This window comes from Pollicipes pollicipes, unplaced genomic scaffold (assembly GCF_011947565.3).
Source record: "Pollicipes pollicipes isolate AB1234 unplaced genomic scaffold, Ppol_2.1 Scaffold_6686;HRSCAF=7923_pilon_pilon_pilon, whole genome shotgun sequence".
In the NCBI taxonomy this organism is placed as follows: Eukaryota; Metazoa; Arthropoda; class Thecostraca; order Pollicipedomorpha; family Pollicipedidae; genus Pollicipes; species Pollicipes pollicipes.
The window spans coordinates 36,882,587-36,895,016 of NW_023596921.1; positions in this window are offsets into that span (position 1 = coordinate 36,882,587).

Sequence of the window (12,430 nt, forward strand, 5' to 3'; positions counted from 1 at the left end):
GCACCGGGTTGGAGGAAGCGCGGCCGGAGCGTAAGCCGGCGGGTGGCGGTGCGAGAGAGCGCACCGGAATTCATAGCCCGTCCCCGCACAGGGCATCGGCGGTGGCGATCAGCCATAACAATGTGGCGTCTGAATGTCACAGCTGATAGGATAGACGTGCCCGGGGCAGTGGCGAGGCTGCGTTGGCGTTTTGTGGAAGGGGTGTAGCCGCGTGAGTAGGCATTCTCCGGGCTGGCGATACGTACTGGATTGCGTTGCATCGATGCGGGTGTTCCAGTATTGTGGGGTTTCAGCGCTGCGTGATCAGACGGTCCAGGGGTGGTGTGCACGGCTTTAGCTCTGCGTGATCAGATGGTCCAGGGGTGGTGTGCACGGCTTTAGCTCTGCGTGGTCAGACGGTCCAGAGGCGGTGTGCGGGGCTTCAGTTCTGAGTGATCAGACGGTCCAGAGACGGTGTGGGGGGTTTCAGTCCTGCGTGATCAGACGGTCCACAGGCGGTGTGCAGGGTTTCAGTCCTGCGTGATCAGACGGTCCAGAGGCGGTGTGCGGGGCTTCAGTTCTGAGTGATCAGGCGGTCCACAGGCGGTGTGCAGGGTTTCAGTCCTGCGTGATCAGACGGTCCACAGGCGGTATGCGGGGCTTTGGCTATGCGTGATCAGACGGTCCGGAAGCGGTGTGCGGGGCTTCGGCTATGCGTGATCAGACGGCCCAGAGGTGGCGTGCGGGGTTTCAGCCGTGCGTGATCCGACGGTCCACAGGCGGTGTGCGAGGCTTCAACCCCTGCCAACCTTCAACCCCTGCCAACCTCGAACAAGATAGAAAAGAATGTGCACATTATTTTTTTCTGCAAGACGGCAAACGACAAATCTAGCATATCACTGCCAAGAAGTATTTACACCTTTTTGTGTTGAGCATGCAAAGCCTCAGTAAACATGTCGATAACTGGAAGCGCAGGGTAGGTGAAGGCTGGTGACCAGATGAGTAACACAGTGTTTGGACGGCCTCTGGGGGACGTGTGCCCTGATTCGCTCCGCATCCACCCTTGCAGGGGTGTAGTGTCCTGTCCAGTGGGGGGAGGTGGCTTCCAGCCCCTCCGGCTTTGGGAGGAATTGGGCCAAGCCCTAGGTGAAATCCGTTTGAGGAGTAATTTGTCGATGGTTTAGCTGCGGAGTGATGTGTGATAGCTATGGACGTGGCGAGACGTTGATATAAAATGTACCTAGATCTACACATAAAAACAAGAAGATCAAGATTAGACGATGCTGCTTTATGACATGCGACATGTTGTGTAGTTGCAGCTCGCTCTGCTCCACTTTAAGTGGACTTTTTTAGTTGCTTTCCTATTATTATAATTTATTATAACTTATTGTTTTATTGTAGTTATCTGCGTTGTCACCTGTCGTTGTAGCTGTTATTGGCGCACGCCCCTGCAAATGTAGACCCTGGGCCACTTCGGTCCCTTATATTCACAGTAAGCGTCTGAACCAACTTCGCTTTCGGCCACACCCGGCCGTCCCTGCCCGAAGTCTGCGGCCGCTTTGGTCCGCACACACAACCTCGGCCAGGTCACGTGGTCAATGACCCAGCTGCATAAACACCGCCGGCCAGGTCACGTGGTCTACGGCCCAGCGGCATGAACACAGCCGGCCAAGTCACGTGGTCAATGGCCCAGGGGCACGAACACAGCCGGCCAAGTCACGTGGTCAACGACCCAGGGGCATGAACACAGCCGGCCGCGACGATTAAACGCTGACGGAGCCGCCTGAATGCCGGCCCGGTTAAACCCATTGCCAACAGCCTATTACACGTATAACACGGGCAATATGACACCATTGGTGTAGTTCCCTATTCGGTTTGGGGGCAGGGGCGGTGACGCGGGTATTGAGCTGGGGGGAGGGGGGGGGGGGGGGCAATATTTTCCAGGGGCCTTCTGGACGGAATGGGACCTCCTCACAAGGGGGCCCCTGTGCGGTATTTCATTCAAGGGAGGGCCCCGGAAGCACGGGGCCCCTTATCAAACTGTTGCACACATCAATAGGCACGCAAATAAATATTGACAAACAAAAGTCCAGAATGAGTCTTTTGATTAATACAGGTGTTCTCTTAATGCAACGAAGAGCCTCAACGAAGACAAGACTTCCTGTGCTGGGAAAGCGCTTTGTTATGCACGGAGGGCACTCTGGATTTAGAACAGGATCCTTCTCACTCACAAAAGGGACCGCCAAATCCAGCAAAGGGCCTCATTGTCCCGAAACAGGGAAATCTGATTCGGAAATACGACTACCTGATACGCAGGCCCGTAGCCAGGCAGGTGCACTGGGTACACCCGCCTAAATGCTGCGCAATGTTGTGTTCTGTCAAAACCCCGTGACGAAGCAGAAGCTAGCAGAACCCAAAGCTGACTTCGTCCGCGTGTTTGATAGCCAGAGAGGCTTCGGGTGCGTCATGCACCCCAGACACACCAAGACGTGACGCGAACGGTCCGCTGTTACTCCTGTTTCAGCTTTCCTGTGTAGTGGGTGATTTACGTTATCATTTGACCGTCAATTTTATGATTACCTGGATGCTACCATGAAAGCGTTATCATAGTCCATTCAAATTTACAACTACGCACTCGGCCACGTCAGGCAAATAGGTGGCGCTGCTGCGTACCGAGTACGTTGGCTGAACCAGCACCCAGCTTTGTATACTTTCGTCGAAGCAATTCAGGGAAAGGGGAACAATTCTAAAGCAAAGGGAAGCAATCCTGATGTAAACTGCCTAGGATTTTCCAAGCAATATCAGGTTTATGTCAGCTAGGTAAAAGCTTACACCTGCTGACTTTTGGTGTGGTTCGGGTGATAGGCCTTTCGGCCAGCGATGACTATTACAGGGCTAGGGAATGGGGAGAGTGGTGTGGCAAGACTCGGGGTCTTTTAAAACATCATAAGTGAGGGGGAAAATGAACTCGCACTCGGCGGCCTGTCCCCGGCGCTGACCCCATGTTTCCCACCCACTCGCAGTGTTGCGGCCAGTGGCTGGTCCAGAGGTGGCTACGGACAGTGTCGTCGACTCCGCACGGGCCCAGGCCCGGCCGAACACACGCAGGTTTTTAACACGGAGCACTGGCAACCGGACGTCTTCGGCTTCTAGCTGACGAGTAAACTCGAAGCAAGTATGAAGGGTCGATGAGTAGGTACTAGTACTTTATGGCTGCTTGAAATGGTCGTGGTTGGAAAGGCTTTATAGGTTTAGTTCACTGTGCTGTTCAGGGTCCTACGGTTTTACCGGGTGCCCTATATGCTGACTTGCAGGAGCGTTCTTGCTCGCCAAGTGTCTTCCATATTGCTGTTAAGTTCTCGCAATTTGCTAGTGACCCTAAGCTGATGTCTGGAACCCCATGTCAGCCTGCGGGGCGCTCCCAATCGCTCAGGGGTCGTTCATGGTTATTCTCCATTCGCCCGAGAGGCTCTACACTCTGTTGCCAAGACTACATATCTTAACCCACCGGGGTTAAGATACAGGTCCCTGAGCGTTAGCCGCCACGGTTAACCTTCTGCGGCTCAGGGGCCTTTCAGAATAGGGTCGGGTTCTGGCCACTTGCTCGAAGGGACTTGCGTTGTTGCTTAGGGTCATATAAATTGACCCACCGTTACGTTCAATGCTCAGGACCCTGCCCGTTGATGTAGGATTTTCCCCATTTTCCCCCAATGGCGGATGGTCCTAAATGCCTTTCAGGACCCTTTCTGCTAGCTTGCCGGGACACTCCTGATCGCTCAGAGGCTCGCCTTAATGGTCGTGGGTATTTCAATTTGGCATTATAAGTTCAGAGTTCTTACGCCGAGTCCAGGTGCCTTCCAGCTACCGGCTTAACCAGGGGCCACCGGCTAAACAATGTTATGGAGCAAATCTTGGTCGTCGCAATAGCATTCAACGTTTCAAGATGTGAACTTATATCACACACTTCTGATTTGTCTACAGCATCGTGCATCGTCGCCGGGGTTAATACATGTTCACGCGTCAGATACATGCGACCGCTCAGGGGAGCTTCACATTGACTTTTGGTTCTCGCCGTTTGATCAGAGTACCCTCCGTTGTTAACGGAGGCCTAGGTATTGAACTGCCGCTGCACCCTCGACAGCTCAGATGACGTCACATGAATTCCGGGCCTCTCCAATTTTTGGTTGTGTACGAGTCTGGCCAAATACGAGAGCTCCGAGATATACGACATGACGGTTTTATTGGTGCCTAAGGTACGCATAGCAGCAGTTGCATATGTTCTGATGAATTCTACTCAGTAATATCTGGGATCATTGAACGCGAATAACGATGAATTACTGTATTTCCCGCGATCCTACCCCACATAATGATAGCTACTCATTCAGATCAACAAAGTTAGTTCACCGCTGGGTGCAGGGGACCGTTGGCCGACCTGACTAGGCATACGTGATAAATTTGTTTTTTGTTTTTTTGTGTGTTGTTGAGGTTTGCAAAAATGAATTGCCCGTGTTTGAGCTATGGACTTGTGATGTGCATACATTTTCTGTAAGCCATTTAACCACTATTACAGATCCTTGCAGACGTTAAGTCTGTTGCACAAGTTCATGTTGCAGATTCTTAGAATTATACGTAGCTGTTAGGTGGGATTAAAACAAATTCATGCGACTATTTACTCTATTGGAAAATCACGACGCGTAGCGCAAAAGTGCTTGGGATGGACGGAAAGCCAGTGAACAGAAGAATAAGTATGGCAAGACCAAAGCCGTAATTGCTACCATTTCGGTACTGCGCGCTACACTGCTCCGTGTCCCTCCTCCTTACGGGAATCCTGGACCCGGCCCTGAGTTAAGCCAAGTTCTGCTCACCATTATGCCATAAAACTTGTAAGACTGCATACATCTGAAAGGTCCCTGATGCCGAAACTTCTCCCTCACAGGGGAAGGCCTCCCCTGGGGGAGGGTTTGTGAGGGCGCTCGAGCAAGGCTCCGACCACCAAGCCCGCTAATGGCTCGTGTATGCAGTGTGCCCCAGATAAACGGGATGTTGCAATACTGCATAGAAAAGAAGGGTGGATAAGCTGCTGACTGCTCCATGCTAAACCTGAGCCTACTGCAGGATGAAGTTTCTTGCATGGTGTATAACGGCTTGTGATGTTCTCGATCTCTACAGTTTACGTCTCTTACTCGAATTTTTAATTGCCAACATATCTTCACGTACGCATTAATACATGTACAAAATTGCCACGGGTTGGGGAGGGACATGCGCCCCGGGGAGCCACTTATGTGTACGGCCCTTTGTTGTATCCAACCCGTTATAGCCGAAAGGAGTGGAATGATCGAAAGGTCTTGTCGCGTCATTAAAAGCTTCAGGTTCTCCTTTATGCTCCAGGTAACAAGTTCGTTGAGGTGCACGCAAAAATGTGTGTTTATTCCAACATGTCCTGATTCGACCCACACTGCTCCCTTTCTTGTAGGGACCTACAAGCAAATGTGGTCTACCCTGGGTCAGCTCTCACCAAACAAAAGTCTGAATGAGGCCTAATGTTTAATCGTCCCAAATCTATGTTGTCGCAGCACATCCCCTGTCCCGAACCCCTAATTCCCCCCCCCCCCCCTTTCGCTCCTCCCGACATTTAATTTGCATTGCCTTCTTAGAACCGGACATCTGACGCCTCTGCCATATCGCCGTCAGACACCCGTGCTCCTGTCCTCTCGGCACCGGACACCCCTGTCCCCGCCCTCTCGTCACCGGACACCCCTGTATCTGCCTTCTCGTCACCGGACATCCCTGTATCTGCCCTCTTGTCACCGGGCACCCCTGTCCCTGACCTCCTGTCTCTGGACGCCACTGTCCCTATCTTCTCGTCACCGGACGCCCCTGTCCCTGCCCTCTTGTCGCCCGACGCCGCTGTCCCTGCCCTCTCGTTACCGGACACCGCTGTCCCTGCCCTCTTGTCGCCGGATGCCGGTGTCCCTGCCCTCTTGTCACCGGGCACCCCTGTTCCTGTCTTCTCGTCACCGGACACCCCTGTCCCTGTCCTATCGTCACCGGACACCCCTGTCCCTGTCCTATCGTCACCGGACACCCCTGTCCCTGTCCTATCGTCACCGGACACCCCTGTCCCTGTCCTATCGTCACCGGATACCCCTGTCCCTGTCCTATCGTCACCGGACACCCCTGTCCCTGTCCTATCGTCACCGGACACCCCTGTCCCTGCCCTCTCGTCACCGGACACCCCTGTATCTGCCCTCCTGTCGCTGGACGCCCCTGTATCTGCCCTCCTGTCACCGGGCATCCCTGTCCCTGCCCTCCTGTCACTGGACGCCACTGTCCCTGTCTTCTGTCACCGGACGCGCCTGTCCCTGCCCTCTCGCCACCGGCCGCCCCCGTCCCTGCCCTCTCGCCACCGGCCGCCATGCCCAGGCCGGCACGCCGCGTCGGTCCCGGCCGTGGCGGCGGGTCATAGCGGCGGCAGCGCGACCGATCTGCCGCTGGCGTGTCTCTCATGTCTGGCGTGAAATGACCAGTGCCGTCCTTAGTCACGCGATGTCGGCCGCCCGCCGTCCGGGCGGACGACGCACTGAAATTCACCATATTGCCTGCTTTAATTGGTATATTTTTATTGGCTGCTTTCTGTAGTCAGATAAATCCGAAAATACGGCATAATTTTGTTAATACATTTATGATGACGTGACCTCTATGACCGTCTGTGGCGATGTACATACAGATACCGCATGCCTATATACACTCTGCGTCATGTTCGGTGTTAACAACACGCTCGGTTGTGTGGTCGAGGCTTAGCATAGCGCGACTGGCGCTTGAGGAGCGCCGGTACAAAATATATTCGAAATTCCATTCGTAGACGTCTTGATCAATCCCATGATAACTCCACAGGCAAAGCATTAGCTATTGAACATATAGTGGCACACGGTATAGCAAAGTTCGGTATTTATCGCCTTTCCCAAGTGGACAGTTAAGACGGTTAAAAAGCAGAATTTACACGCTGCACGGCGCTGCACACGATCACATTCGGCGCATGCCTCCGTACGTCTCAAATAATCTTGTGTTTTTCCACCTTAAGCATTGCGTAACTGAGAAAAGCTTTAAAAGAAGTGTTCCACACTTTAGTGGGACAGGAACTGAAAAATCAGTCTCGAAATTCATTCGGTACATTTCACGGTCCTGTCCATCTAAAGACCTAAACCTCTCTAGTTTCTGGGCTGCACACCCGCGAAGATGAGGAGACTATTCCGGGGATAGTACTTCAAGATTCCCTTGGAATTCATTATATCATAATGACGTCATTCACATCCTGTCATTCTATAAGCCTTGCGGTGATCAAGGCCACGAAAAATGTAGTGGCCAAGTCGTCCAAATCTGCTATTCGTGGGCATTATTTCCAGATATGGCTGACGTCAATTGGCTTTTAATCAATATTGTGCGAAATAGATGACGTAATCAAACAATGGCGTATCGGGGAGCATATGTCCTAAACAGAGAGGTTGTTTCGTCTAGGGCAGTCTTCCGTTCTTAAAACTATACCAATAGTTATAAGTGAACTTATTTCATCATGCATGATGCTTGCTTCAGTATCTTCAAATGTAAAACATTCCCTTTAAGGTGGGCGGTTTCTAGCTACACCATTTTCAAGCCATGAAGGGTGTTTTTCCCAAAGTTGAATAATCGTAACAATAGCACAAAGCCCGCGTTACCTTGCACAATTTAATCTTACAACCTTGTACGATATATATATATATATATATATATATATATATATATATATATATATATATATATATATATATATATATTATGTATCTATGCGTGCGAGCATGCGTGCGCGCGCGCGCGTGTGTGTGTGTGTGTGTGTGTGTGTGTGTGTGTGTGTGTGTGTGTGTGTGTGTGTGTGTGTGTGTGTGTGTGTGTGTGTGTGTGTGTATGTGTGTGAATAAACAATACTTGCATTTTAAACTAACAAGCTTATCTACAGCAATAACTCCATTTGCAAGCATGGCAGTTTGCATTAGCTTCGTAAAAGCCGAAAAGCCTTGTAAAATAGATGGAAGCAGATGCACCTCTCTTCTGAATACTGAAATGTAAAATCTGCGTAGAATGTACCATTCTGTGCTTTATTTTTTTTATCATTTAGTTATGCTCTGACTGGAATGGTCTCCCCAGAGTGTATGTGCCCATTGCAACCCGTTTGCACGCATGTTTTCCACACACCCAAATTTAATCGGCAAAACGGATGCGTCTAAGAAATGTAAAACAAAACATAAGTGCTCCTCCACGCATCATTCAAGACAATGAAACTCAAACTCTCCCCAAATATGCTTAGGTGGATGTTCTCCTGTTGGGAAGGTATTTTCACCGCTCGTTTTAACCAACACATATTGCGAGTCTGCTTTACTTCTGGGTACATTGTTCCAAGCTCCCGTGCCCCAAAGGGCAATTGCCCTTCTCTTAAGTTTGAACGTGTGAGAAACGAGACGCCCGCCATGTCAATGCCATGCACACTGCAGGTTTGTTGGAACTGCGCTGCTATTTGAGCTGGCTCTTCAGCGACCATGCGGTTATACTTTTGTATGCATACTCGGTGCTCAATGGGTTCACTGAGCACCATTGGCTTCTGGTGCTCAATGAGCCCGCCCACGGTCAGTCAGCCTTACTATCTGCGGTGTCCGGACCGCTCTGGTGGTGGTCGTACGTTCGAAGGTTCGCTATCACCGCTCAAAAAACGCTTTCAAACGCGGCACCCGTGTGACGCCCGTCGCGCCCACAAGCGTGAAGCAGTAAAATACATTCAGCAGTACTGGTGATCGCAGTTTAACACATTAGGTTCTTTGGAATCAGATGAAGTTGATGTAAAGCACAACTGGCATTCTTGTGCACTTCCTCACAATGCCCATGCGGCTGTGATGTCCAAGACAGGGTTACAGAAATATCAGCACTAATATGGACAGGCGCTGAATGACTTCATGGAATAAACCGCCGCCACAATTAATTTCACAATAGTTACATGAATTCTTTTCAAGCCATAAGCACTCCTCACTGGCCAAACGGCGTTAGTCGCCGGATAACATGAGGCAGTGGCCAGCAGGCGTAGAAAAACGATGACATGTCTAAAACAGGTTCTTTTGAAAGCCATGAGACATCAATCAATATGTTTAAAAGGCAAAAATGTACCGAAAATTAGTGATGAGACTGGAAAAGTAAGAAATATATATATATATATATATTTATATGTATATATATATATATATATATATATATATATATATATATATATATGTTGTACGTTGCTGTAACTGTTTAACTGCTCAGAGGTCACCTCAACATTTTACATCTGAAAAAAACGCCCTGGTATGGTCTTTACGACTTTAGTTTGAAAAACCATCGGAAGGAATTTTTGACAACGGTCGTTCTTGCGGGTCCGGCATCCGACGACTGGTGTTATCTTCGGCGGCCAACGCCTCTCCGTTTGACGGAAACTGCAACTCCGGTCCATTAGACTTCTTGCTCCTGAGATTCCGAGCGCGTGGGCTCAAAACCATTTCATGTCATTTGTTTACTGATCATCACTGCCAAAAACTGACGTTCTTGAACAGACGTGGGATGGCCTGTTCCAATTTTTGCCTCATTTCGGTTCACTATGAAACATTTAGGAGACCTTTTCCTTTTTGCGGGCAACGAGAAACTTGTTATCACTTTGTTCGATGTCGCATTGCCATTGAGATACATCTGCTGTTTTGCCATTTTGAACAATGCATCCAAAACCATAACAATTTTTAAACCGAAATTACAGCTCTGTAGATATCAGTTTATTTCATTCGGCATCTTGTATTCGTGCAATGTGCAGTGGGAGAATGTGACTCGGTTTTCAAATTGTGTTCAAAATCCATGAAAACTGTGATGCCTCCACGTGGTCGGTGCAAGCTGCTAATTATCTTACAGCGATTTTGATCCACCTTCCTCTTGACTCACACACCTTTTACTTTGAAGCAGTATTATGAACTGGACGGTGAGGTACTTCTAGAGTTCTAGTTGGAGGGTATTCGAGACTGCAGTCACCACAGGTCACTATCACAGGTCACCGCAGACAAACAAGTATTCGCATTGGGAGACTACAGCATCCATCTCCTCAGCCCGCACAGCCCTCGACATTATTTGGACGTCTTTCTCCATTGGCTCCGGAGTAAAGAAGTCCCCTCCGGCGTTTTTGCGGTCTCTACAAGTCGTGCCTGTGACCGACTTCTGACATCACGCTTTCTAGACCACCGACCTTTCGGGCGCGGCCAGGCGTTTCCACGCTCACCGGAAGGTACTTCCGCGGCGGTGGTGCTCACGCCAAGCGTTGGATATGTGCATACCCAGGTTGACATTGACATACAAATGCATTGGCATGCCTTGGTATTGACATACCAATGCATACCAATGTTAACATTTTGCATACCATACCCATCCTTCATACCAGTGTGGGACCGAAGCCCTCGTCTTCGTATCATGCAGAGTAATCCCACGCCAGCGCCGGTCTGCATTGGGACGCGCCTCGGGTCACGCCCCCCAGTTGCCCAAGGAGCTCATTCCTCACTCAACCGACGGTCGGTTATTTTGGGAGCCAGCCGCACCGACGGCTGCTTTCGCCCGCCGCGAGACCTGTGCGAGACTGGAAACTCGGAACACAGCTCTCGACCCTGTCAGAGGTCTCTACTTCGTTCGTCGCCGCCAATGGTGGAAGCGGCAGCTGAGAGGACTTGTGCCCCTCAGTACGAACTCAAGCCTCTCCAGCTGCAGTGACACCGCAGTCCGAATCATCTTTTCTCTCGGACGATGTGTCGCCCCTATGCCAAGCCATCGGCAAGAGTGTTGACTTCTCTGAACTTGTCATCGTCCAGCAGCATCGCCCCAGTGCTCAGCTCCGAGCAACATCACCTGCCCGGACGCCCATCCATCAGCTGCACTGGGCTGCAACGGAGCCTGTCGACATCACAAGGCCGCCCAGCTTGTGCCGTGTGAGGTTTATGCAAACCATCGAGGGCTTCTCGGCCATCAGCGTAAAGAAAATTACAACGAATTTCAAAAATGTTTGCTATTGAGTGAAGCCGACGCGATGAAGACAATAATAATCAAAAAGCAGTGATATTTTCATAAACTTCTGTGATATTTATCCTTCCGCCCTGCAAAAAATCAAAATATTGTACTCACTAGATTTCATAGTGTGTCGTATGCGATGTGTAGTGTAATTGTTTTGTGCTGGCTGCCCGCTTTAAATTTGTGGGTTTTGCAATCGCATTTTTTATCGTTGTTGATATGTGGCACTCCGCGATATGTCATGTTTGTTGTGAGCACGCCCAGCCGGCCCGGCGACTCAGCACGCCGTCCCTGCCGTGTCGCGACGCGGCCTCGGCCGCACGGCGGAATGCGGCCGGTGGAACGAACCTACCGCCGCGGGCGCTGACCGCCGTCCCGTGGCGGACCGTACGGCATGCGGGATAGGTGCGTGTATGAAAGCTGACTTATGAGTGGTAGTTCACCCGAATTAGATGTTATGTCGTGCCTGGCTCGGATAGCAGGGGCAGGACACCACTGGACTTAGTCCAATACAGATTGCCGCGTCGCTGCACGTTTCGCTCTGACCGAGCCGAGCTGAGCCGCTGGACGAAGGCATCACAATGTTGACATTTTAAGCTAGCGGCATTAATATCAGGTATGAACATTCAACTACGCTCTATATCGTGGTTAAATCGCTGAAATGTATGCGTATATGTGATTCCAGCCAGAGTAGCCGACGCGACCATAGATGCAGAGGACGATACTGTTCAACCGGACAAAGTCGCCCAGTCGTAGACCCCACGACCTTGACGAGCATGCGGGGCGTGCCTGACAGTGGTCCTTTTTCTAAAATGTTAACGGCGGGTCAAGCCACCTTGGCAGGCACAATGTGTAAGTACCACGAATTTAATACTTGTCTGTCATACCATACTGGCAATACCAGCACCCCTAACTTATTATTCGCGTGTGTCCAAACGTTCGCTCTCTTTGCTGTGGTTGCTTCGGTTCCCTACACTTCCCTGGGAGGGAGAAGATATGTGGGACCGAAGCCTTCTCTTCACATCATAAAGGAATCATTAGATTTCCATAGAAATATCCTGGACTGAATTCACCAGTTCAGCTGGAGAAGTATAGAGTAGAGAAGAGAGATAGAGAGAGGAGATAGAGAGAGAGAGAAAAGAGAGAGGAGACGAGGAGAGAGAGAGAGAGACTAGAATCGTCTATATAGAGCTCTAGAGCGAGGAGAAGGGAGAGCGAGAGAGAGAGTAGCGAGAGAGAGAGATAGCTATCGGACCTACGCTAGCGACGCTCTCTCTATCTCTCTATCTCTCTCTCTCTATCTCTCTCTCTCTCTCTATCTCTCTCTCCTCTCTCTCTCTCTCTCTCTCTCTTTCTCCAG